The sequence below is a fragment of the Protopterus annectens genome, chromosome 2.part2 (assembly GCF_019279795.1).
Source record: "Protopterus annectens isolate FY-2018-M chromosome 2.part2, PAN1.0, whole genome shotgun sequence".
Classification (NCBI taxonomy): Eukaryota; Metazoa; Chordata; order Ceratodontiformes; family Protopteridae; genus Protopterus; species Protopterus annectens.
Window position 1 is genome coordinate 152,481,118 of NC_056730.1, and position 27,984 is coordinate 152,509,101.

The following is a 27,984-nucleotide window of genomic DNA, read 5'->3' on the forward strand; positions in this document are numbered from 1 at the left end:
GCATGATACCTTATTTGGTGTTAAGGCAGAAGAGGTGTTAAAGAAAATCAAGGATAAAGCTAAATCTATGCAAACAGTCAAGGATTTCTTACAGTACAGCCACCTCAGTTTAGCAGAAATTGGCCAAGAAAGAATTGGTCCTTTCCAGTGTCAGGCCACAGAGAGGCAGATACAGACGCCAAAGAGGCAGATCTCAACCCCAAGACAACGACAGTGGGGCACCTCAACCCCAAAAGGAGGTGAGGACAAGTCTCAGCCTTACAGGAAACAGTCACAATGATTTTCCCCTTCGTACACCAAGCACGTCACTTTTAGAAGCCCCCTCCTTAGGGGGAAAACTAGCACTTTTTTCTCAAAACTGGCAAACAATCACCCAAGACAAATGGGTTCTGAATATTGTGTCTCAAGGTTACAGAATAATGTGTCTCAAGGTTACAGGTTCCACTTTCATACTTTACCAAGGCTAAAAGGAATGCCAGACCTGCCACAAAATCAATGGGCAGAGGCACAAAAACAAATTTCAGCCCTCATGGACATGAGAGCTATTCAAAAAGTACCACAACAGGAACAAGGACAAGGATTTTACTCAAGACTCTTCCTGGTCCCCAGAAAGGACAAGGCCTGGAGGCCCATACTATACCTTTCAATTTTGAATACATACCTGGATATTCCAAAATTCAAAATGTTGACATTACACCAGCTTCTACCCATGCTGGGCAAGAAGGCTTGGCTCGTTACTGTGGACCTCAAAGAGGCATACCTGCATGTCCCTATCAGACAAAATTGCAGAAGATTCCTCAGATTCAAAGCTGGTACAATGCACTACCAATTCTCTGCACTGCCCTTTGGCTTATCTACTGCGCCCTGGGTCTTCACAAAGTGCCTGGTACCAGTAATTGCATTTTGCAGACAAAAAGGAATTCAAGTATATCCATACCTGGACGACTGCCTCATTCAGAGACAAAGGACATTCTTCTACAGCATCTGGCGTTTGTAAAAAGGTTGCTAATTTCTCTAGGGTACACAGTAAACGAAAAGAAGTCAAAACTAGTGCCCTCGCAACAGATTACATTCCTGGGTGCCAGCTTAAATACAACGGCCCAGATGGCTTACCACACGCCAGACAAACAAGTTCAACTAACTCAATATTTTCAATTACTGGCAAAAAAAGTCCCATCTCCCTGCAAGAAAAATTCTGCAGGCCCTGGGATTCATGGCATCCTGCATTCTACTAATACCATATGCCAGACTGCATATGAGGAAATTACAATAGTACCTAAAAAGTGTTTGGACTCAACACTCACAGTTTAGAAGCAGTAATACCAATGATTCCCCTGCCTACAACAGGAGTTTCGATGGTCGGCACAGGCATGTCACCAAAACAAGGGTCAGCCTTTTACCAAACCCACAGCCAGGCAAACTCTAACAACCGATGCTTCGGATTATGCCTGGGGAGCACACATGGCAGGAAAATGCATTCAGGGCGAGTGGACCACAGACCAGATGCATCTTCACATCAATCAAAAAGAGATGTTGGCTGTTCAAAAGGCCCTAACAGCTTTCAAGGACCTTCTGCATCCAGGACAATTATTACTAAAGACAGACAACACCACAGTAATGTGGTACATAAACAAGCAAGGGGGCACTCATTTTTATCCCCTATGCAGGCAAGCCATGACCTTGTGGGACACAGCTCTAACGTATCAAGTTCACCTGCAAGCACAACTCCTGCCAGGAAAAAAAAATACTCTGGCAGACGATCTAAGCAGAAATATCATGGACCCTCACGAATGGAAATTGAATCCACAAATCTTCAGCATGGTAACAAAAAAGTGGGGATGCCCAGACATAGATCTTTTTGCCTCCCCACTGAATTGCCAACTACAAAAATTCTGCACAAGAACTTATCACAAACAAGCATGGAAAGTGGACGCTCTCTTGTTCAGCTGGAAAAACCTAAAAGTTTGTCTTCCCACCACTGCCTCTCCTTTAAAAGGTACTCCTAAAGGCCAGACAAGAAAAACCACAGATGATCCCGATTGCTCCAGTCTGGCCACGCCAGCACTGGTACCGTGTCTTAAGGAACTTGGCTTGAGGACCACCGTGGATTTTGCCTCAAATTCCACACCACCTGACTCAACAAAACAATCAGATCCTGCACGGTCAGCTCAAAACCCTAAACCTAGCTGCATGGCAGATACATTAGCCCAAACAGGCAACACCTCTCTCTAAAGCTGTTATGGATGTCATTTTGGAGACCAGGAGGCCTAGCACCAGGAAAGCTTACTCAGAAAATTGGAAGAGATTCTGCGCCTGGAACCAGGCTCAAAACCTTGACCCTTTGTTCCAAACATTCCTCAGATTTTACAATACTTTACCGAGATGCTGGACAGAGGCCAATCCTTCTCATCAGTTAAGATCCACGCCTCTGCCATTTCAGCACATTACAACACAGATCCTCCTCTATTCTCACATCCCTTGCTAAAGCAGTACCTCAGAGGGGCTAAAAACATAAGACCGCCCCGGAGAGCACCAACACCGACTTGGGACCTCAATTTTGTTTTGGAAAAACTGACCCTACCACCTTTTGAGCCAGCCAATACAGCCGATCTAAAATTTTTATCATGGAAAACAGCTCTGCTCCTGGCAGTAATTTCAGCACGAAGAGTCTCAGAGCTACAGGCATTAATGGCAGTGGAACCTTTTATAATTTTTCATCGGGACAGGGTTTCTTTAAAGACAAATCCTACCTTTGTGCCAAAGGTGGTATCTAGTGTGGCTCTTAACCAAACCATCAATTTGCCAACTTTTTATCCAAACCCCCAGAATAAAGGGGAGAAACTTCTGCATTCTTTGGACATACACAGGCAGCTACGCTTCTACTTGGACAAAACAAAAGCTTTCAGGAAAACTGAGCAACTGTTTGTAGCATATGCTGCAGGATCCAAGGGCAAGGCTATCTCAAAGCAGACTATATCCAAATAGATAGGACACTGTATCCGTTACTGCTACACACAGCATGGAAAATCAGTCCCAAATACCATTAGGCCACATTCCACCAGGGCAACAGCCACTTGAATGCCCTTTCTCAGAGGAGTACCTACCAAGGAAATTTTGGAGGCTGCAACTTGGAGTACAGTGCACACCTTTACCAAGCATTACCACCTTCCTCTTTACTCTAAATCCAGAGCAGGATTTGCCACTGCAGTTCTGCAGGGCCTCCTAGCCAATCCTAACTCTTTATGGACCAGCCACCCAAACTTAGCTTTGGGATTCTACCCAAGTGTAATGACTGCAGCAGTGTAACACGATGAACATAGTACAGTTTTGTACCTACCATAAATGTAGATGTTCGAGTGTTCACACTGCTGCAGTCCAGGTTACCCTCCCTCCATCCCGTCTGAACTAGCTGGACATATCTATACCTTTCTATCCTATACAACCTTTGTGGTGTATTTACTTGTAACTGAAGGTATTTTTTTCATTTTTTATGCATATTTTTTATTAGCAATATGTATTGCCTACCTATTCGGGGCACCTGACATCTGGGGCAAGAAAAACTGAAGAAAATGGCGTCGGATGCATCTTATATGCCCCTGGCGCACTGACGTCCGGGAAGAAGCAACAGCAACCGACGCCGGACCAAGACTTTGGAACTCTGGCCGACTGCGGGACCGCCTGACGGCAGGATAACCCAAGTGTAGTGACTGCAGCAGTGTGAACACTCGAACATCTGCATTTATGGTAGGTACAAAACTGTACTTTCTGCAGGGCCTCATAGCTGCTACTACTGCTGTTTAGTTCCTGCCTCCCAACCATAGCTTTGGGACTCTACCCAAATGTAATGACTGCAACAGTGAAACAAGAAGAACATAGTACAGTTGTGTACACTTACCATAAATATAGATGTTCGAGTATATTCACTGTTGCAGTCCAGGTTACCCACCCGCCTTCCCCCTTTGTTTTCTTCTGGATCCTGTCTTTCCTTCTCTGATTTATACAACCTATGTTGTCTATTTGCTTATAGATGAAGGTAAAATTTATATTGGTATATTTATGTAAAGTTTGTCTACCCTTTTTTGGGGCACCTGACATCTGGGGCAAGAAAAACTGAAGAAAATGACGTTGGCTACTTCTTTTATACCTTCTTTTTTATATAGGAGAGAAAAACACACTGGAAGATGACTTAAGCAGAAATATCATGGATCCCCACAAATGGGAATTGAATCCACAAATATTCAGAATGATAACACAGAAATGGTGGAGCCCGGACATAGATCTATTTGCATCCCCAATGAACTGCCTGCTACAGAAATTCTGCACAAGGACTTACCATCCACAGGCATGGAAAGTGGATGCCCTTTCATTCAGCTGGAGAAACCTACAAGTATATGCTTTCCCACCACTACCTCTCCTTCCAAAGGTACTCATAAAAGCCAGGCAAGGAGAGCCAAAGATGATCCTGATTGGGTACCAGTGCTGGCGTGGCCAGTCTGGTGCAATCTTAAAGAACTTAGCGCAAGGTCCACCCTGGATTTTGCCTCAAATCCCACATCTGCTGACTCAGCACAACTGTCAGATACTTCACAGCCAGCTAAAGACTTTAAACCTAGCTGCATGGAACATTCTTTAGTCAAGCAAGTAATGCCTCTCTCCAAAGCTGTTATGGATGTCATTCTGGAGGCCAGAAGGCCTAGTACCAGGAAAGCCTATTCGGATAAATGGAAGAAATCCTGTGCCTGGAACCAGGCTCACAGCCTTGACCCTTTTGTCCCAAATATTCCTCAGATACTACAATATTTAACTGAGATGCTGGACAAGGGCCTTTCCTTTTCATCCATCAAGATCCACGCCTCTGCCATCTCTGCTCATTACAACACGGATCCACCAATTTTCTCTAATCGTTTGCTAAAACAGTACCTCAGAGGGGCTAAAAATATAAGACCGCCCCATAGAGCACCTACTCCAACTTGGGACCTCAACTTCGTGTTGGAAAAATTAACTTTACTTCCTTTTTAGCCAGCTAACACAGCAGATTTAAAATATATCTCTTGGAAAACTGCTCTGCTCCTGGCAATAACATCAACACGAAGAGTTTCAGAATTACAGGCACTAATGGCAGTGTAACCTTTCATCATTTTCCACCAAGACAGGGTGTCTTTAAGAACTAACCCTACATTTATGCCAAAGGTGGTATCAAGTGTGGCTCTAAACCAAATTATTCACTTGCCAACTTTTTATCCAAATCAACAGAATAAAGGGGAGAGACTACTGCATTCTGTGGACATACACAGGCAGTTGCGCTTCTACTTGGACAAAACTAAAGCTTTCAGAAAATCTGAGCAATTACTGGTAGCATATACCGTCAAATACGTAAAAAACTAAACTTTAACCCACTCACATTCATCTCATCCCTCAAAGAATGTAACTGGCATCCTCTAAAGTACCTCAGTCTAGATGATGCAGTTGAATTTTTTAATACTACCTTCCTGAACATCCTTAATTACCATGCTTCCATAAGATTCTCCAGAGCCAAAGCACAACCCTCCCCATGGCTACAGAAATCCACTAAGTCAGAAATGAAAAACAGGGATAAAGCCTGGGAGCACTGGCGCAAAACCAAAACCCCGTCAGCTAGACAGAAATTCCTAGAACTACGCAATAGAGTCAATAAGCTAACAAAACAGGACCAATCCCAATACTACCAGTCTGCCCTAGACTCCTCACAACACAGCCCCAAACAATTCTGGTCCTCCATAAACTCCATCCTCCACCCAGGTAAAGTCAGTACCCCTCCTCCTAACATCCCTCACTCCTCAGAAAATATTGCTACCTCATTCAACACACACTTCACCCAAACCATACTATCACTAGCTAAACAACACAACCCCCTCCCCTCCAACCCACACCTTCAACTAGTAATCTCCCCACTGCCTTCTCTTTTTCTCCTGTACCTACCTCCAACATAAAAAACTCTTAACTAAACTTAAATCCACCAAATTAGCAGCAGACAGCCTCCCAAGTGAATACCTACAAATCGCAGCTGATGCTCTGGCCTACCCAGTATCCATCTTGATTAACCGATCTCTGTCAGAAAGTTACATTCACACACTGTGGAAAGTATCGCATATAATTCCCCTCCACAAAGGCGGACCCTCCGCAGAACTAACCAATTACCGCCCCATAGCTATTCTCTCTCCACTCTCCAAAATACTAGAGAGATGCATACACTCTCAGGTCTCAGACTACCTCCTTACTAACAACCTCCTTTCCAGTACTCAGCATGGTTTCCGACCAAACCATAGCACCACCACTGCCTTACTCTCCTTTACTAACACTATCCTTCAACATAAAAACAATGGCTATCTCTCCTCTGCTACTTTCCTAGACCTATCTAAAGCATTTGACATGGTCCCACACAAACAACTTATCTCTGTCCTTCTTTCTCACAATCGGTCACCAACTGGTTTCAGAGTTACCTGTCTGACCGCCAACAATCCATTGTATGGCAGAATGACATATCTCCCCAACTACCTGTCTCCATAGGGGTTCCCCAAGGATCCATCCTTGGACCCCCTAATCTTTTCTGTTTACACCAATAATCTAGCCTCTGCCACCAAACATGGCACGCTCATACAATACGCAGATGACTCGACCATCATCTGCTCAGCCCAGTCCCTACCAAAACTGCAAAAAAGTCACACAGGAAGCCTTTTCCTCTGTTGAAACATAGTTATCCGAAATCCGATTAATACTCAACCCAAACAAAACTAAACTACTCATCTTCCAACCCACCAAACATACTCAAAACAACTCTCACTTTAACATCACGGCAAAAGACAACCCCACTATATACCCAAGTGAACACACCAAATTGCTAGGAGTGGAAATAGACAATAAACTAAAATTTGACATTCACATATCCATGACTATAAAAAAAGTCCACAAAAAACTAGGAGCGTTATACAGAAATAAGCAATTTCTCACCAAAGCAGCAAAGATTTCAATAGCAAATTCCCACCTTATCTCCACCCTACTTTATGCCTCTCCAATATATACCAACCTAAGGTAATGTGATCTAAACAAGCTAGAGACCTGCTACAATAAAATTGCCAAATTCGCCACAGGGGCATCCTACCGTAGTCATCACTGTCTCTCACTTGCTGAACTGGGCTGGCTTGAACTCCCTCACCTCCTTCAGTGGTATCAACTCTCACTCACCCACAAAGCCAATAACTCTGCTGTTGAAGCACTGTTCTCTTGTGCCATAGCCAAATTATGGAACTCGCTCCCACCCACAATTACCTCCATACCATCATGCACCCACTTCAAAACTTTACTAAAAGCGCAACTAAAAACATTCTGGCTATGCCCTTGCAACTCCCACTCTAATATCATCCACCCCATCAAACCACTACCTTTCTTTCCACTCCACTAACTACCTTGATTGTAGCAAGCTCAGATGCTCATAAGCCAGTACTTATTATACAGCGCAAACTTCTTCTTCTTGTAACATTTGTTAATGTCTGGTATGCACTTCACAGATAAAGATTCTAGTTGCCTACTGATGTACTATGTTCTTCATCTGTAAATATGATGTAAGTAATTGCTATGTAAATTGTTAATCACTATGTAATCCAGTGTAAATACTGTCTATTTTAACTGTGGAGCTTTTCTCCCCGGGCCTCCGCTGAAAATGGACCTACGTCCAGTCGGACACTCCCGGGCAACAAATTTAAATAAGTAAAATAAATAAGCATATGCTGTAGGAGCACAGGGAAAAGCCATTTCAAAACAGACAATTTCAAAATGGATAGGACACGGTATACCTTTCTGCTATACGCACCATGGGAACCTGTGCCTAACAGCATTAGATCTCACTCCACCAGGGCAACAGCCACTTCAACTGCCTACCTCAGAGGAGTACCTACCAAGGATATTTTGGAGGCAGCAACTGGAGTTCTGTACACACCTTCACCAAGCATTATACACACCTTCACCAAGCATTACCATCTGCCTCTATACTCTAAATCCAGAGCTGGTTTCGCCACTGCAGTGCTGCAGGGCCTTATAGCCACCCCTAATGCCCTATAGAACCAGCCACCCTACCTCAGCTTTGGGATTCTAACCAAGTGTAATGACTGCAGCAGTGTAACACGATGAACATAGTACAGTTTTGTACCTACCATAAATGTAGATGTTCGAGTGTATACACTGCTGCAGTCCAGGTTACCCTCCCTTCTTCACGTCTTACTTGCTGGTGCGTACCTATTTCTTCTATCCTTTACTACCTATGGGGAGTATTTGCTGGTAACTGAAAGTTGTTGATTGCTTTTCTTATGTATGTTTTATTAGCAATTTGAATTGCCTACCTTTTTGGGGGCACCTGACATCTGGGGCAAGAAAAACTGAAGAAAATGGCGTCAGCTGCATCTTATATACCCCTGTCGCACTGACGTCAGGGAGGAGGCGACAGCAACTGACGCCGGACCAAGACTTTGGAACTCAGGCCGACTGGGGAACTGCCTGACGGCAGGATAACCCAAGTGTAATGACTGCAGCAGTTATGGTAGGTGCAAAACTGTACTTTTAGGCCCTGACCATGACGTTCCTCGCTGTTGGTTTTGTGAGTTGTTCAACGCCCGAACTATTTGTCGTTTGGCTATATTTGTAGCTCTCAATCTCCATACTCTGAAATGCCTTCATTAAGCCATCTGACTACTGATCTCCAGAAAAAAAACTTAAGGATAAAGATAGAGATAGACCGCATAGGTCCAAAACTACCAACAACGCTTCTGATAAGCTCGTCACCAGTCCACCAGGACTCAGTGAGGCGCTGTCGCAGCCTCTGATACCCGCCACTACAGATTCACAGATCTCTACTGAGACCCTTTCAGGCCCAAAAACAAGTGTTGTCTCTGTCCTCAGTATCAGGGCTATTCAACCTGGTTCAGCAGAACAAATGGGACAAAGTATGCCGCAAGATGCTTTTTCGGCTATGGAACCTGCGAATGTCTCTGCCTTGGATGGGTCCGGAGTCGCTGTGCAGGCATCGGCTTCTGAGGGTGTATTCATGCCTACCGATTTTCATATCAAACAGACTACTTCTTTTCAAGCTAAAATAACCGAATTCCTCAGGCCTAAAGCCCGCACTAAGCCTAGAAAACCGATGTCCAAAGCACATTCTCAGGCCTATATGCTTTAAAAACAAATGATTAGAATGGCCGAAGACCTTATTACCTTACTTAGGGGAAGCCAGCCTTCCCCCTCTAAGAGACCTAGAACAGATTTTCTTTCTGATTCTTCTGATCAGGAATCTGATAACTCTGTTCCTTCTGACTACCAGGACTTGCCCTTATCTACTTATGAGGATTTTGATGCAGAGGATTCCATTCCCTCTTCTTCCCCTCTAGAAGATTTTTCTTTTGGTGAAACCTTGCATACCCTTGGGGAGCATTTCTGCTGGGAAAGCCAGAACTATTCTCATTCCAAAAAGAGACTTAGGAATTTTTTAAACCTGCCTCAACACAGGCCTCTAGCTATCCCTCCTGTTCTGGAAATTGTAGATGTTGTTTTTTTTTTGGAATCCAGCCTTCAGCCTTACCCCAGACAGTTTGCCTCCAGCTCCCATGAAACCCGACGGGTACTACAGAGTACCTGACTGTTACAAATTCCTTTTCAAGAATCCTACTGCGGATCCAGAGATGATTTCCCAGGGACCAAAAAGCATTAAGGTTACTACTGTCAAAAATCCTACCCCTTCTGATAGGGATTCTAGAGCTTTAGACAGATTGGGTAAGAAGGTATATACGTCTGCCACTTTGGCCATTAGGGCTTTAAATTGCCAGTTTCATATGTTAAAGTAACAGCAGCATATTATAGGCTTGATTAAACAGAAAATTATGTTGATTCCCGACTGCTGAGGAAAATTTTTCCAAGAGTTAATGTATTCTGCTGACCGAGTAGGTAAACATGCTTTGCAATGTGGTTTTGATACTTTAGAAGCATCTTGCAGGGCTGCTGTCACTTGGTCTGTACTTAGAAGGCATGCTTGGCTTAAAGAAAAAAACTTGCAGATCATGTTAAAGCTAAATTACAGGATGCACCCTTACACCAAGCGCGCCTTTTTGGCAACAAAGCAGAAGTCATCCTCAAAAGGATGGAGGAAAAAGCTAAATCTATGCAGACTGTTAAAGATTTCTTACAAGTACAGCCACATAGATTCAGTAGGCACTGAACTGGTCCTTTCCTGTCTTTTCCATGCCTTCTCAGTCCAAACCCAGGAGCAGCAGACCACCAAGACTTCAGTCTCGGGCTATGCACAGTTCTAAGTTGGGGGGGGGGCACCTCCAAAGCCGGAAGTAGTAAGCCTCCCCCTATGGAAAAAATGGCACAATGAGTTATCCTTACCCCTACCAACCCTTGCTCAGCTACTTGCTCCCTTAGGAGAAAAGCTTGTCTTGCATGCAAAAAACTGGGAACTCATTACCCAAGACAAATGGGTTTTAAACATAGTTTCCCTAGGATACAGATTCCAATTCCACTCACTGCCAATTCCAAGTGGATGGCCAGTCCTTCCCCAAATCAGTGGGTGGAGGCCCAAAAACAAGTGCTGTCTCTGTCCTCAGTATCAGGGCTATTCAACCTGGTTCAGCAGAACAAAGGGGACAAAGTTTTTATTTAAGACTGTTCCTGGTTCCCTGAAAATAAAACTCCTGGTGTCCTATCCTGGACCTTTCTATTCTCAACACCTTTCTGGTGGTTCCAAAATTCAAAATGCTAACTCTTTAGCAGCTTCTTCCTGTGGTAGCCAAGGATGCCTGGATGGCACCTATAGACTTAAAAGAAGCTTACCTGCACATCCCAGTCAGGGAATCCTGCAGAAAATTATTATGCTTCAGGGCAGGCTCCATGCACTATCAGTTCTCTGCTCTGCCCTTTGGTGTATCTACTGTGCCCAGGGTATTTACAAAGTGCCTAGCTCTTGCCATTGCATTTTGCAGGCAGAGAAATATTCAGACTTAGCCATATTTGGACGATTGCCTCCTTCAGGCAGAGTCAGGACTTGCTATTACAGCACCTGGCATTTGTAAAGAGACTTCTAGCTTCACTTCGGTACACCATCAACGAGAAGAAATCACACCTATTACGCTGCCAACAGATTGTATTTCAGGAGTAAGCTTGAACACAGCTTCCCAGATGGCACTCCTCACTCCAGAGAAACAAGTTCATGTGACAACCTACTTCTCATTTCAGACTGCTGGCCACAAAAAACAAGCTATTTGCAAGGAAAATCCTGCTAGCCCTTGGGTTCATGGCCCCTTGCATTCTGTTAATTCCATATGCAAGACTGCATATGAGGAAACTTCAGTTGTACCTAAAAAGCCTATGGTGTCAACATTCTCAGGACCTGGAAACAATGATTCCTATTATTCCTTGTCTAAGGGAGGAGTTCCTTTGATGGGCAGAGGCCTGCTACCACAACAGGTGACTCGCTTTCACTTTACCACCTGCCGCCCAAACCCTAACAACAGACTCATCAGACTATGCATGGGGGCTCACATGACAGGGCAGTGCATTCGGGGCAAATGGAACCCAAAACAGATGCACCTGCATATCAATCAAAATGAAATTTTAGCTGTACAGAATGCTCTGACAGCCTATTAAAGACAGACTAACACCGCAGTTATGTGGTACATAAGCAGGGGGGAACCCATTCCTACCCACTCTGCAGACTAGCCATGGCTCTGTGGAACACAGCCTTGAGCTACCAAGTGTGAACCTACAAGCTCAATTCCCACCAGGCAGACTAAATTCACTGGCAGACTTGAGAGCAGAAATCTCATGGACCCACATGAATGGAAACTGGAACCCAAAATATTCAAGCTCTTGAACAAATGGGGGACTCCAGAGGTAGACCTGTTTGCCTCCCCTCAGAAGTACCAACTGAAGAAATTCTGCACCAGAACTACCTACAGTCAAGCTTGGAAAGTGAATGCCCTGTCCTTTACCTGGGAAAGCCTCTCAGTTTATGCCTTTCCCCCTCTGCCTCTCCTCTCGAAGGTTCTACTAAAGGTCAAGCAGGACAAGCCAAGGACAATACTGATTGCACCAGACTGGCCACGCCTACACTGGTATCCCCCTTTTGCGCAGTCTGAAAGTGCTATAACCTTGGCACCTGCCTCAAACCTCTTCCCTTCTGTCCCAGCAGGCGGGACAGATTTTGCACCCTCAGCTTCAAACCCTGAACCTTGCAGCCTGGCTAATTCCCTGACCTCACCTCCAGCAATCCTCGGTAAGCAGGTGCTGGATGTCATTCTTGAGGCAAGGAGGCCTAGTACTAGAAAATCTTATTCAGAAAAGTGGAAAAGATGCTGTTCCTGGAGCCAGGCTCATGGGATGGGCACAATGGTGCCCAGCTTACCTCATATTCTAGATTATTTAACAGAAAATGCTCCACAAGGGCCTATCTTTCTCTTCAATTAAGATTCATACCTCTGCCATATCAGCACATTATAATGTTGACCCACCCCTCTTCTCTCATTCCCTGTTGAAACAATTCCTTAGAGGGGCCAAATATTTAAGACCACCCAGAAGGGCTCCCACTCCAACCTTGACCTTAACTTTCTATTAGAAAACCCCCCCCTTTGAACCAGCTGGTATAGCACAGTTGAAATTCCTTTCTTGGAAAACAGCTTTACTTCTAGCCTTCACTTCAGCAAGAAGAGTTTCTGAACTGCAGGTCCTCATGGCAGTGGAACCCTTCATTATCTTCCATGCAGACAGGGTTTCCCTCAGGACTAATCCATCCTTCATGCCAAAGGTGGTGTCTAGTATGGCTCTAAACCAGTCCATTCATTTGCCTACTTTTTTCCCTAATCCTCAGAATAAAGGGGAAGGATAATGCATTCTCTGGACGTACACAGACAGCTTAGATTCTGTTTTTTTACAGGACTAAACGTCTCAAAGTCTGCCCAGCTGCTAGTGAGCTTTGCTGCATGGGCAGAGGGGAAGGCCATTTCAAGGCAAACCATTTCCAAATGGGTAGCACATTGCATTCATTTCTGCTACAAACACCATGGAAAACCTACCCCACAGGGGATAAGAACACATTCCACAAGGGCTTACATAAACCTCTACTGCATTTCTCAGAGGAGCCCCTACCAGGGACATCCTGGAAGCTGCAACCTGGAGCTCTGTACATACTCTCACCAAGCATTACCACCTGCCTATCTTTTCTAAATCCAGAGCTGGATTTGCCACAGCAGTTTTACAGGGCCTTATTGCTAGCCCTAATGCTCTTTAACTACCTCCACCCTTCCTTAGCTTTGGGAATTGACCCAAATGTGATTACAACAGTGAAACACGAAGAACATAGTACAGTTGTGTACACTTACCAAAAATGTAGATGTTTGAGTGTATTCACTGTTGCAGTCCTGGTTACCCTCCCTCCAGCCCCCTGACTTCTCTTGACTTTTACCTTTCCTCCTTGTTTGGCATATATTATATCATGTGTATTTGCTTTTTGCTGGAGGTGTTCCATACCATATAATTGCTTCCTGTTGTGGGGGGCACCTGACATCTGGGGCAAGAAAAACTGATGTAATGGCATCGGCTGCATGTTTTATACCCCTGGCGACCTGACGTCATGCAAGAAGCGACTGCATCCGACACACAAATCCGAAGACTCTGGTGTTCAGTCTGGCTGAGGGCTACCTGCAGGCAGATAACCCAAATGTTATGACTGCAACAGTGAATACACTCAAACGTCTACATTTATGGTAAGTGTACACAACTGTACTTTACTAGCATTTCGTTGTTCAGCGGAGAACTTTCTTCTGAGGCTAAGCAGTTCTGTCTGTGATACTTAGTTGTGGAGATGTCTAGAACAGAATGACATTTATGAGAATATAAATAAATATTATTTGAGCGGCGATGTCAGTCTACCTGCACTGGACAGAGGTCAAATATCAACACAGTTGTGTTTGCCACTGTGTAAGCTTTAACTCGTTACATCCGAGTGATGCCTCCAGATACATCTGCAGTTAACTCCTACTGAGACCTCTAGGCATCAAGCATTCCTTGTTCTTATTTGCATATTAATTCCAAAACCTTGCTATGTACAAGGTTTTTAAAATATTTCATCTTAAAGCTTGCACAATGGCAAACACAACTGCATTAATATTTGATCCCTGTCTGGTACAGGTAAATGGATATTAATTGTTGATGATCTTCGTGTTTCACTGTTGCAGTCATTACATTTGGGTTGTCTGCTTGCAGGTAGCCCTCAGTCAGCCTGATTAACAAAGTCTTGGGTCCTGCTTCAGTTGCTGTCCCTTCTTCCATGACGTCAGGGGTATAAAACATGCAGCCGACGCCATTACATCAGTCTTTCTTGCCGTGCAATGCCCGAAGCAGAAGAAGTTCGCAAGTGCCGGCTGGCTGACTCCTGAAATTTTCATTTTCAAGTTTCAGAACCAAAGTCTTCAACTAAAGCCAAGTACCCCATTGGGAAACTTTTTTTCTTGCTCCTTACCGATGTCAGTAAAAGTTAATAATTGCATTACTTGTGGAAGGTAAATACCTCATAAAGATTTTCATTCGTACTGTATTCCTTGCCTAGGCCCTGACCACGACGTACCTTGCTGTCGGTTTTGTGCTTTATTTAATCAGCACACTATCTGTCGTCGGTATATTTTCACCTCTAAATATTTCGGTTCTCGGTTTAATTATCCAGAGATGTCTGTTAGACATCCGACTACCGGGATTCTGAAAAAATGCAAAGATAGACAGAGACAGGCCGCCGAGTTCCAAAACTGCAGACGACGCTTCTTCTAAGCCTGTCGCCAGTTCGCCGATACTCAGTGAGGTGCTTTCGCAGCCCCTGAGACCTGCTACTTCTGATTTGCAGACCTCTAATGAGACCCATTTGGAGTCCTGTATGCCGTGAGATTCTTCAACTATGGAACCCGCGGATGTCTCTACCTTGGATGGGTCCGGAGCCGCTGTGCAGGCACCGGCTTCTGAGGGTGTATTCAGGACTACGGACTTGCATATTAAATCGACGCCTCCTCTTAGGCCTAAATCTAAATCATGCCTAAAATACCGATACCCAGGCCACATGCTCAGGCCTCTATGCCTAAAAAACAAATGATAAGAATGGCTGAAGATCTAATAACTCTAATCAGGGGTAGCCAACCCTCTTTTTCTAAGAGGCCTAGGACTGAAGTGGTTTATGAATCTTCTGACCAGGTTTCTGTTTTTTCTGATTCTTTTGATGATCTGGATTTGCCTTTATCTACTTATGAGGATTCTGATGCAGAGGACTCCATTCCTTCTGCTTCCTCTCCCAAAGGATTTTTCTTTTGCGGAAACCTTACATAGGGAGCATTTCCACTGGTAAAGCCAGGATTTTTCTGATTCAGAAAAGGGGCTTAGGGATTTCTTACTCCTTCCTCAGCATTGGCCTTTAGCTATTCCTCCTGTACTCGACATTGTTGATGCTTTTTCGGAATCCAGTTTGGCCCCAAATTCCTTGCCTCCTGCTCCCAGAAAACCAGACAGGTACTACAGGGTCCCTGAGCCACACAAGTTCTTTTTTAGAAATCCTATTGCGGATCCTGAGACTATTTCACAGGGGCCCAAGGGCATTAAGGCTTCTACTGCTAAAAATCATACCCCTTCTGATAGGGACTCCAGGGCGCTGGATAGATGGGGTAAGAAGGTTTACACTTCTGCAACCTTGGCCATTAGGGCTTTAAACTGCCAGTTTCATATGTTAAAGTATCAGCAACATGTTATTGGATTGCTTAAACAGAAAATTATGCTGATTCCTGACTGTGTGGAAAATAAAGAATTACAGGATTTAATGCATTCTGCTGAACAAGTTGGAAAACTTACTTTGCAATGTGGTTTTGATTCATTAGAGGCCTCTTGAAGGGCCGCTGTTACTGGGTCTGTGCTTAGAAGGCATGCTTGGCTTAAGGAGCAATCTTTGCCTGATCATGTTAAAGCTAAACTGGTGGATGCTCCTTTAAATCAGGACCGCCAGTTTGGCAACAAGGCTGAGGAAGTTCTTAAAAAGATGGAAGATAAAGCTAAATCTATTTAAATATTTCTTACAAGTTCAGCCTCCTAGATTTAGTAGGCACTGGCCTTCTAAGAATTGGTCCTTTCCAGCCCCTTCCAGGTCTTCTCAAGCCAAACCCAGACATGGCAAAAGCCCCAGATTTCAGTCCTAGGGGATGCACAGGACTAAGCAGTGGGGGGCCTCCACTTCCAAATCTGGGAGTAATAAGACTCCCCCTATGGTAAACTGTCTCACTGACTTCCTTTTAAAATTTCCAAGCACTTATCAACTGACTGCCCCTTTGGGGGGAAAGATTTCTCTTCATGCAAATAACTGGGAACTCATTACCCAGGACAAATGGGTTTTAAATATAGTGTCCCAGGGATACAGATTTCACTTCCACACATTGCCAACACCAAGCGGGTGGCCGGACCTACCCCCAATTCAGTGGACAGAAGGCCAAAAATAAGTACTTTCTCTCTTAAGCATGGGGGCTATTCAACTAGTACCAGAAGAGGAAAAGGGACAATGTTTCTACTCGAGACTTTTCCTGGTACCCAGAAAAGACCGTTCATTGTGTCCTCTCCTGGACCTGTCTAGGCTAAACACCTTTTTGGAGATTCCAAAATTCAAGATGCTGACTCTTCACCAATTACTTCCTGTGCTAGGCGAAGATGCCTGGTTGGCAACGCTAGATTTAAAAGAAGCATACCTGCACATCCCAATCAGGGAATCATGCAGAAGATACTTACGCTTCAAAGCAGGTTACACGCACTATCAGTTCGCTGCACTGCCCTTTGGCTTCTTTACTGCGCCCAGGGTATTCACAAAGTGCCTAGCTCGTTATTGCATTTTGCAGGCAAAGAAATATTCAAATATACCCATACCTGGACGATTATCTAATTCAGGCAGAAAGCCAGGACATACTTTTGAATCATCTGGCCTTTGTACAAAGGGTTCTAACTTTTTTGGGGTACACCATAAACGAAAAGAAATCGCACCTGTTACCCTGTCAACAAATTATATTCCTGGGAGCAAGCTTGAATACATCTTCCCAGTTGGCCTACCTCACGCTTGAGAAATGAATTCATTTGACAACCTACTTCAAACAAGTAGTCACAAAAACCCTGCTTATCTGCAAGACAAATACTGCAAGCCTTGGGGTTCATGGCCTCCTGCATTCTTCTAATTTCATATACAAGACTGCATATGAGGAAACTACAGTGGTATCTAAAAAGCCTATGGTGTCAACATTCTCCGGATCTAGAAGCAAGGATTCCTATCATACCTTGACTACGCCTAGAGTTCCTTTGGTGGACAGAGGCCTGCCACCAAAACAAGGGACTACTTTTCACACCACCCCCTGCCGCCCAAACCCTAACAACAGATGCATCAGACTATGCATGGGGGGCTCACCTGGCAGGGAAGTGCATTCAGGGCAAATGGAACCCAAGTCAAATGCACCTGCATATCAATCAAAAAGAAATGTGAGCTGTACAGAATGCTCTGACAGCCCTCAAGGACCACATTCTTCCAGGACAATTAATGGTAAAGACAGACAACACCACTGTTATGTGGTAGATAAACAAGCAGGGGGGTACACATTCTTACCCTTTCTGCAGACTAGCCATGGCATTGTGGAACAAAGCCTTGAGCTACCAAGTGCAACTACAAGCTCAATTCCTGCCAGAAAAGAAAAATACTCTGGCAGATGAACTAAGCAGAAACCTAATGATCCCCACGAGTGGCACCTGGATCCACAAGTCTTCAGCGTGATAATAGGGATGTCCGGACATAGATCTATTTGCCTCCCCTCAAAACAATCAACTAAGAAGATTCTGCACAAGGACTTATCACAGACAAGCTTGGAAAGTGGATGCTTTATCTTTCAACTGGACAGACTTATCAGTATATGCCTTTCCTCCATTGCCTCTCCTCCCCAAAGTACTCCTAAAGTTCAGGCAGGAGAAACCAAAAATGATTCTGATTGCCCCAGACTGGCCACGCCAGTACCGGTATCCGATCTTAAGGAACTTGTCCCAATGCCCAGCCTGGACCTTGCCTCAAATACCTCATCTACTGTCCCAGCAAAACAATCAGATCCTGCACAGCCAACTCAGGACCCTAAACCTGGCAGCATGGCGGATAATGTAGTCATACAAACCACACCTCTCAGTAAAGCTGTGATGGATGTCATTTTAGAAGCCAGAAGGCCTAGTACTAGAAAATCCTATGCTGGGAAATGGAAGAGATTCTGCGCTTGGAACCAAGCTCAAGGAACTGATACAGCTGTCCCAAATATTCCTCAGATTTTGCAATATTTAACTGAGATGCTAGGCAAAGGCCTATCTTTTTCATCAATTAAAATCCATGCCTCTGCCATTTCGGCTCATTACAATACAGAGCCACCACTCTTTTCTCATCCTTTATTAAGGCAGTACCTCAGAGGAGCCAAAAACTTAAGGCCTCCAAGGAGAATGCCATTACCTGCATGGGACCTCAATTATGTCTTGGAAAAAGTCACCTTACCTCCTTTTGAGACAGCTGCTACTGCGAACATAAAGTTCTTATCTTGGAAAACAGCTCTGCTCCTAGCAATAACTTCTGCAAGACGAGTTTGAGCTACAGGCTCTCATGGCTGTGGAACCCTTTATCATTTTCATTTTCAGGATAACCCAAATGTAATGACTGCAACAGTGAATACACTCGAGCATCTACATTTATGGTAAGTGTACACAACTGTACTTACCCTCCCTCCAGACCCCCTACCTTCTTTTGGCTATACCTCTACTTTCCTTTACTATGCTTCACAGCCTTTTTGGTGCATTTGCTTCTTTGCTGGAGGTATATCATTGTATCTTTTATATTTAATTGCTCCCCATTAGGGGGGCACCTGACTTCTGGGGCAAGAAAAACTGATGTAAAGGCGTCAGCTGCATGTTTTATACCCCTGACGACCTGACGTCATGGAAGAAGGGTCAGCAACCGACGCAGGAACTAAGACTTTGTTAACCAGGCCGAGTGAGGGCTTACTGCAAGCAGATAACCCAAATGTAATGACTGCAACAGTGAATACACTCGAACATTTACATTTATGGTAAGTGTACACAACTGTACTTTTTATGATATTAATTTATATGGATATGGTTTCCCATTTTTCTAAACATCTCAACAACCAAGTTAATACAGACAGATCTCCTTAGCCTCATATGAAAACTCTCAGCTGGATGAATAAAATGCTGCTTGACAGTATGTGTATAACTTTAGCGATTGATGAGGTATTGTAAGTTGTACAAAATATTACAAATGTAATAGTTACTGTTTTTACTCTGACTTATAAAATTCGGTTTAAGACCTAGTACCTAAAGAATACTACCACTATAAAAATTGAAGAATTTGCCATTCATAATGCGTTCATAACCCCTGTGGTTCCAGAGATATGAACGTTTGAAATGAGAGGATATAATTTGATTCTGTCAAAAGGCTTAGGCTCTGCCCATTCGAAATTGCAGTGCAGGCTTCTTGATCTACACTGGAATGAATGGGTGAAGTGTTTTTCTGCTTTGTATCTTGCATGGTTTTGAAGATGTTTGTGTTTCACTGCTGCAGTCATTACACTTGGGTTATCCTGCCATTAGGCGGTCCCGCAGTCGGCCAGAGTTCCAAAGTCTTGGTCCAGCGTCGGTTGCTGTCACTTCTTCCCTGACGTCAGTGCGCCAGGGGTATATAAGATGCAGCCGACGCCATTTTCTTCAGCCTTTCTTGACGCGCAGTGCCCGAAGCAAAAGCAGTTCGCAAGTGCCTGTCGGCCGACTCCTGAGATTTTCAATTCGAATTTCAGAACCGAAGTCTTCAATAAAGCTAAGTACCCTGTTGGGGAAACTTTTTCTTGCCTCAGACCGATGTCAATAAAAGTTAATAATTGTATTTGTTGTGGGAAGCAAATACCTCATAAGAATTTTCATTCTTACTGTATTCCATGCCTAGGCCCAGACCACGATGTCGGTAGTTGTTGGTTTTGTGCTCACTATTTAACGTCGGTTTGACTTTGCTCGCCATTACTTTGGCCGAAGGTTCAATTATACCATGCCATCGGAACAACCGATGACCGGAATACACAAAAAAACGCAAAGACAAGGATAAGGACAGGCATCCGAGGCCCAAAACTGACTATGAAGCCTCTTCTAGGCCAGTCGCCGGTTCTCAGTGAGGCGCTTTCGCAGCCCCTAACACCCGCTACCTCAAAGCCACAGGCCACCTCCGACTCCCACATGGAGATGTCTAGCCCTCTGGAAACTCAAGGTATTCAGCCTACGGAAACTAACCCCTCAGATGGGTCCGGAGCCGCTGAGCAGGCATCGGCTTCTGAGGGTGATGTTCATCGTGCTATGCTGCTGCAGTCATCACACTTGGGTTATCCTGCCGTCAGGCGATCCCGCAGTCGGCCTGAATTCCAAAGCCTTGGTCCGGCATCGGTTGTCACTTCTTCCCTGATGTCAGTGCGGCAGGGGTATAAAAGAGGCAGCCGACGCCATTTTCACCAGTCTTTCTTGCCGCGCGGTGCCCGAAGCAGAAGCAGTTCGCAAGTGCCGGTCGGCCAGCTCCTGAGATTTCCGAACAGAATTTTAGCCGAAGCCTTCTATAAAGTTAAGTACCCCGTTGGGGAAACTTTTCTTGCCTCAGACCGATGTCAGACAAAGTTAATAATTGCATTTCTTGTGGGAAGCAAATACCTCATAAGGATTTTCATTCTTATTGTATTCCTTGCCTAGGCCCAGACCACGACGTTTCTGGTTGTCGGTTTTGCGCTAGGTTCAATAAACGCACAATTAAGCGTCGGGCTGATACCACCCAACATTATTTTAGCAGAAAATTCAACTACATTATGTCGTTGGAACCTCCGACAACCGCTATGTTTAAAAAACGCAAGGACAAAGACAGGCAGCCTAGACCAGATACTGAGGTCTCGGTTAGGCCTGCCGCCGGATCTCCGGTATTCAGTGAGGCGCCTACGCAGCCCCTGACTACCGCAGATTTAGAAAATACGACTACCTCTCAGTCAGAATCTACTGGGCCACTGGAGCCGGTTCCTTCTCAACTCGCGGACGCCAGCCCTGGCGGCGATCCGGAGACTACGGACAGGCCTTCGGTTTCAGAAGGCGTCTTTAAACCGATGACTCTCACCATTAAGTCATACACTAAGCTTCCAAAGGTTAAGAAACCGAGTCCACAGACTCCCACACAGGCCCCTATGCCTAAAAAACAGATGCTCAAAATGGCGGAGGACCTGATTACCCTTATCAGAGGTTCCCAGCCCCCTCCTGACAAAAGGCCTAGACTGGAGGATTTACCTCCTGACCAGGTATCCATTTCCTCAGCAGACTCTGAGGAACAGGATTACCCCTTCCCTCTCTATGAAGACTCAGATGCTGAGGAGTCTATTCCCTCTGTTTCCCCCCTGAAAACTTCTCTTTTGGGGAAACCCTGCACACCATGAGAGAGCATTTCCACTGGGAAAGACAAGATTACTCTGACTCCAAGAAAAGACTCTGTGAGTTTCTTCTTCTACCTCAGCATAGACCCCTAGCCATTCCTCCTATTTTAGACATTCTGGATGATGTCTACACTGAATCCAGTCTAAATCCAGATTCCTTACCTCCAGCACCACCTAAACCAGACAGATATTATCGAGTCCCTGACTCTCACAAGTTTTTATATAAAAGCCCTGCTGCAGACCCAGAAACTATTCCCAGGGTCCCAAAGGGGTTAAGGCCTCTACTGCTAAGAATCCACTACCTGCGGAAAGAGATTCCAGGGCATTAGAAAGATGGGGGAAAAAGTGTATACCTCTGCCACTTTGGCCATGAGGGCATTAAACTGCCAATTCCACATGATTAAATACCAGCAGTACTTGCTTACTCAGTTAAAACAGAAAATGACCCCTCAAACAGATCAACTAGATTTCAAAGGGATGCAAGATTTGTTGCATGCAGCAGAACAAGTGGGAAAACATACCTTGCAATGTGGTTTTGATTCTTTGGAGGCCTCATGTAGAGCAGCAGTTACTGGGTCTGTAATACGTAGACATGCTTGGCTCAAAGAGCAGACCTTTCCAGAACATGTCAAAGCAAAGTTACTGGATGCTCCACTGCAAAAGGATGCGTTGTTTGGTGTCAAAGCAGAAGAAGTTTTAAAGAAAATGGAAGAAAAGGCAAAATCAATGCAAACAAGTTAAAGATTTTTTACAGGTACAACCTCCTCGCTTCAGCAGAAACTGGCCATCAAAAAACTGGTCTTTTCCTGCTTCAGACAGACCCTAAAGGGGCAGGTACAGACGCCCTAGGGGCAGAGGCCAGGCACAAGGTACCTTCAGGCCTAGACAATGGCAAACCACTACTCAAAGAGGGGGAGATGACAGATCTCAACCCTTCAGAAAACAAACTCAATGACTTTCCTCTTCGCCTGCCAAGCAAAATTGCCCAGGCAGCACCTCTAGGAGGAAAACTGTCTCTTTTCCCAGAAAATTGGCACATCATAACAAAGGACAAATGGGTTCCGGATATTATTACCCGAGGCTACAGATTTCATTTCCACACTTTACCACGGATGAGAGGCATGCCAAATCTGCCAACAAACCAATGGGCAGAGGCACAAAAGCAAATTTCAGCTCTCATGAACATGAAAGCAATTCAAAAGGTGCCTGCAAAAGAACAAGGTCAAGGATTTTACTCAAGACTGTTTCTAGTACCAAGAATGGACAAAGCCTGGAGACCCATTTAGACCTTTCAATTCTAAACACGTACCTGGACATTCCCAAATTCAAAATGCTCAAACTACAGCAGCTTCTTCCCATGCTATGCAAGGAGTCTTGGCTGGTAACGTTGGACCTCCAAGAGGCATACCTGCATGTCCCTATCAGACAAGATTGCAGAAGTTACCTCAGATTTTTGGCAGGCACAACACATTATCAATTCTCTGCATTGCCCTTTGGCTTATCTACTGTACCCAGAGTATTCACAAAATGCCTGGCATCAGTAATTGCATACTGCAGACAGTGAGGAATACAGATTTATCCATATCTGGACGACTGCCTGATCCAAGCGGACAGCAAAGACATCCTACTACAGCATCTGGCATTTGTAACAAAATTGCTAAGTTGCCTAGGGTACACAGTAAACAAAAAGAAGTTCAAAACTAATACCCTCACAAGAAATAATTTTCCTGGGTGCCAGCTTGAATACAATGGCCCAGATGGCTTACCTCACACCAGACAAGCAAAAACAGCTGGCTCAGTACTTCAAAAAGATGGCAACTTCTACCCAGCTCACTGCAAGGAAATTCCTGCAGGTATTGGGGTACATGGCATCCTGCATTCAACTAATTGCATATGCAAGGCTGCATATGAGAAAACTACAATGGTACCTAAAAAGTGTATGGTCCCAACACAGACACCGCCTCGAAGCAAGTATAACTCTCATTCCCTGCCTTCAAAAAGAGTTTCTATGGTGGGCTCAAGCATGCCAAGCAAACAAGGGCCTTCCTTTTGTCTCACCTCCAGCAAACCAAACCTTGACTACAGATTCATCAGACTACGCCTGGGGTGCACACATGGCAGGACAATGCATACAGGGCAAATGGTCTGCAGACCAAAGGCAACTACACATCAATCAAAAGGAGATGCTATCTGTAAAAAATGCACTAACAGCCTTCAAGGACCTCTTGCATCCAGGACAACTTCTAATAAGGACGGACAACACCACAGTTATGTGGTACATAAACAAACGAGGAGGAACGCACTCCTACCCACTATGCAGAGAGGCAATGGACTTGTGGAACACAGCATTAACTTACCAAGTACAACTGCAAGCACAATTCCTGCCAGGAAAAGAAAACATTTTGGCAGACAAATTAAGCAGAAATTTGACAGACCCTCACGAGTGGAGACTACACCCACAAGTATTCTCAATGATAACTGAAAGGTGGGGACCACCAGACATGGATCTGTTTGCCTCAACCAACAATTGCCAGCTACAAAAATTTTGCACAAGGACTTATCATCCCCTGGCCTGGAAAGTGGATGCCCTATCATTCAGTTGGACAGCATTGTCAGTCTACGCCTTCCCACCTCTGCCTCTACTGACCCAGGTATTATTGAAAGCCAGATCAGAGAGACCACAGATGATTCTCATTGCTCCGGACTGGCCACGTCAACACTGGTACCCACTACTACGAAACTTGACTTGCAGCCCTCCATGGATCTTACCTCCATTCCCTCTGCTCTTAACCCAACAAAACTCTCGGATCCTTCACAGTCAACTAAGGACCTTAAATCTAGCTGCATGGAAAATACCTTAAATTATCAAACAACACTTCTCTCAAAGGACGTCCAGAATGTCATTTTGGAGGCCAGGAGGCCCAGCACCAGAAAAACTTACTCAGACAAATGGATAAGATTTTGTGTATGGAGCCAGGCCAGAAGCCTAAATCCTAGCATCCCAAATATTCCGCACATACTCCAATATCTAACTGAGATGCTACACAAAGGCCTTTCTTTCTCATCCATAAAGATCCATGCTTCAGCCATTTCAGCTCAATATGATACGGTTCCCCCTATTTTCTCTCATCATTTGCTAAGGCAGTTTCTCAGAGGGGCAAACAATATAAGACCCCCCCCCCCCCAGAAAACCACCAACTCCAACTTGGGATCTAAATTTTGTTCTGGAAAAGTTAACACTTCCTCCTTTCGAACCAGCCTTTTCAGCAGAGCTTCAATACTTGTCATGGAAAATAGCCCTGCTGCTGGCTATCACCTCAGCATGCAGAGTATCAGAACTGCAGGCACTTATGGCAGTGGAACCTTTCATCATTTTCCATCAGGACAGAGTATCTTTACGCACCAACCCTTCCTTCATGCCAAAGGTAGTATCCAGTGTGGCTCTCAATCAGACCATACATTTGCCCACCTTTTATCCAAACCCACAGAATAAAGGAGAAAGACTCCTTCACTCTTTGGACATTCACAGACAGTTACGTTACTATTTGGACAAGACAAAGGCCTTCAGAAAATCTGACCAACTCCTTGTATCCTATGCACCAGGCTCAGAAGGAAAGGCTATTTCAAAACAGACCATCTCCAAATGGATAGCACATTGCATCCGCTTTTGCTACTCACACCACGGGAAAGCAGTGCCTGCTAGTATTAGGTCTCACTCCACCAGGGCTACAGCAACCTCAGCAGCCTTCCTCCGAGGAGTCCCAACAAAGGACATTCTGGAGGCAGCTACCTGGAGTTCAGTGCACACCTTCACCAAGCATTACCACTTTCCTCTATACTCAAAATCCAGAGCTGGGTTTGCCACTGCAGTTCTGCAGGGCATTTTAGCTGCACCTAACCCAGTTTAGCTCCTACCACCCAACCATAGCTTTGGGACTCTACCCAAGTGTGATGGCTGCAGCAGCATAGCACGATGAACATAGTACAGTTTTGTACCTACCATAAATGTAGATGTTCGAGTGGTTATGCTGCTGCAGTCCAGGTTACCCTCCCTCCATCCCCTCTACCTAACAAGGCTTTTCTTATACCTTCATGTACTTCAACCTTTGGGATGCATGTCTATATGGTGTATTTGCTTACAACTAGTACCATTGTTTTGCACTAAGGTATGATGTTCATCGTGTTACCCTGCTGCAATCATCACACTTGGGTTATCCTGTCGTCAGGCGGTCCCGCAGTCGGCCGAATTTCCAAAGTCTTGGTCCGACGTCAGTTGCTGTCGCCTCATCCCTGAAGTCAGTGCGCCAGGGGTATATATATTGCAACCGATGCCATTTTCTTCAGTCTTTCTTGCCGCGCAGTGCCCGAATCAGAAGCAGTTCGCAAGTGCCGGTCGGCCGACTCCTGAGATTTTCGAATTCGAATTTCAGACCGAAGTCTTCTATAAAGCTAAGTACCCCAATGGGGAAATTTTTCTTGCCTCAGACCGATGTCAGAAAAAGTTAACAATTGTATTTCTTGTGGGAAGCAAATACCTCATAAGGATTTTCATTCTTATTGCATACCTTGCCTAGGCCCTGATCATGATGTCACTTGTCGTTTTTGTGCTAAATTTAATAAACGTACTATTAAAAGACGATTTGATTTCGCACGACACTTTTTTGGCAGAAAATTTAATTATAACATGCCGTCGGAGCTACCGACTACCGGAGTGCACAAAAAGCGCAGGGATAAGGATCGACAGCCCAGACCTAAGCCCGATTCCGAGGCCTCGGTTGATCCGGTCTCCGGTTATCAATGAGGCTCCTACGCAGCCTCTGACTACCGCAGATGTTCATCGTGTTACCCTGCTGTAGTCATCACATTTGGGTTATCCTGTCGTCAGGCCGTCCCGCAGTCGGCCGGATTTCCAAAGTCTTGGTCCAACGTTGGTTGCTGTCGCCTCATCCCAGACGTCAGTGCGCCAGGGGTACATATATTGCAACCAACGCCATTTTCTTCGGTCTTTCTTGCCGCGGGGTACCCGAAGCAGAAGCAGTTCGCAAGTGCCGGTCGGCCGACTCCTGAGATTTTCGAATTTCAGACAGAAGTCTTCTATAAAGCTAAGTACCTCGTTGGGGAAACTTTTCTTGCCTCAAACCGATGTCAGAAAAAGTTAACAATTGTATTTCTTGTGGGAAGCAAATACTTCATAAGGATTTTCATTCTTATTGCATACCCTGCCTAGGCCCTGATCACGACGTCACTTCTTGTCGTTTTTGTGCTAGATTTAATAAATGTACTATTAAAAGACTATTTGATTTCGCACAACACTTTTTTGGCAGAAAATTTAATTATAACATGCCGTCGGAGCTACCGACTACTGGCGTGCACAAAAAACACAGGGATAAAGATATACCAGGCCTAAGCCCGATTCCGAGGCCTCGGTTGATCCTGTCTCCGGCCTTCGGTTATCAGTGAGGCTCCGACGCAACCTCTGACTACCGCAGTTGAGGAACCCGAGATCGCTACGGATATTTTGACGGAATGTACTAGGCCGACGCAGCCTTTTACTTAAGGCCCTACCGACGATTTACCTTCCAAGGACGTCTGTAGTTCTGAAACGCCATCGGTACGACTCTTACAGTCAAAACGTTTTCCAAATCTAAGACTCCTTCCAAATCGAAAAAGGCTTCACTTCAGTCTCCTGTTCAAGGCCCTATGCCAAAGAAACAGATGCTCAAGATGGCTGAAGATTTGATTTCTCTTATCAGGGGTTCTCAGCCTCCTCCTGACAAAAGGCCTAGACAAGAGGAAGAATCTGCTTCCTCTGAACAACTGTCTATTTCTTCGGATTCCTCTTGAGGACCAAGACTATTCCTTCTCTCCTTATGAAGATTCTGATTCTGAGGACTCTATTCCCTCAGCTTCCCCTCCAGAAGATTACTCTTTTGGGGAAACTTTACACACTATGAGGGAACATTTTCACTGGGAAGGTCAGGATTACTTTGATTCCAAGAAAAGGCTCAGAGAGTTTCTTTTACTCCCCCAATACAGACCTCTAGCCATCCCTCCTTTTTTTGACATTGTGGATGATCTCTATTTACAATCCAGTTTCAACCCTGACTGTCTGCCTCCTGCCCCGGCCAAGCCTGACAGATACTACAGAGTACCTGATTCCCACAAATTTCTTTACAAAAGCCCAGTAGCTGACCCAGAGACTATCTCCCAGGGTCCCAAGGGGGCTAAGGCTTCCATGGCTAAAAATCCAGTACCTTCTGAAAGGGATTCAAGAGCACTAGACAGATGGGTGGAAAAGGTTTACACCTCAGCCACTTTAGCTATGAGAGCTCTAAACTGTCAATTTCATATGCTTAAGTATCAGCAATTTCTGATCTCTCAGTTAAAACAAAAGATAACAACCCTTCCTCAACAATCTGAA

At 44.8% G+C, this 27,984-nt stretch overlaps 1 protein-coding gene across 1 annotated transcript in view; it reads left to right on the forward strand.

Annotated features, from left to right (window-relative positions):
• The window catches only part of KIF2A (kinesin family member 2A), a 2,798,933-nt gene that overhangs the window by 700,445 nt on the left and 2,070,504 nt on the right, over positions 1-27,984 (forward strand). The window lies entirely within an intron of this gene.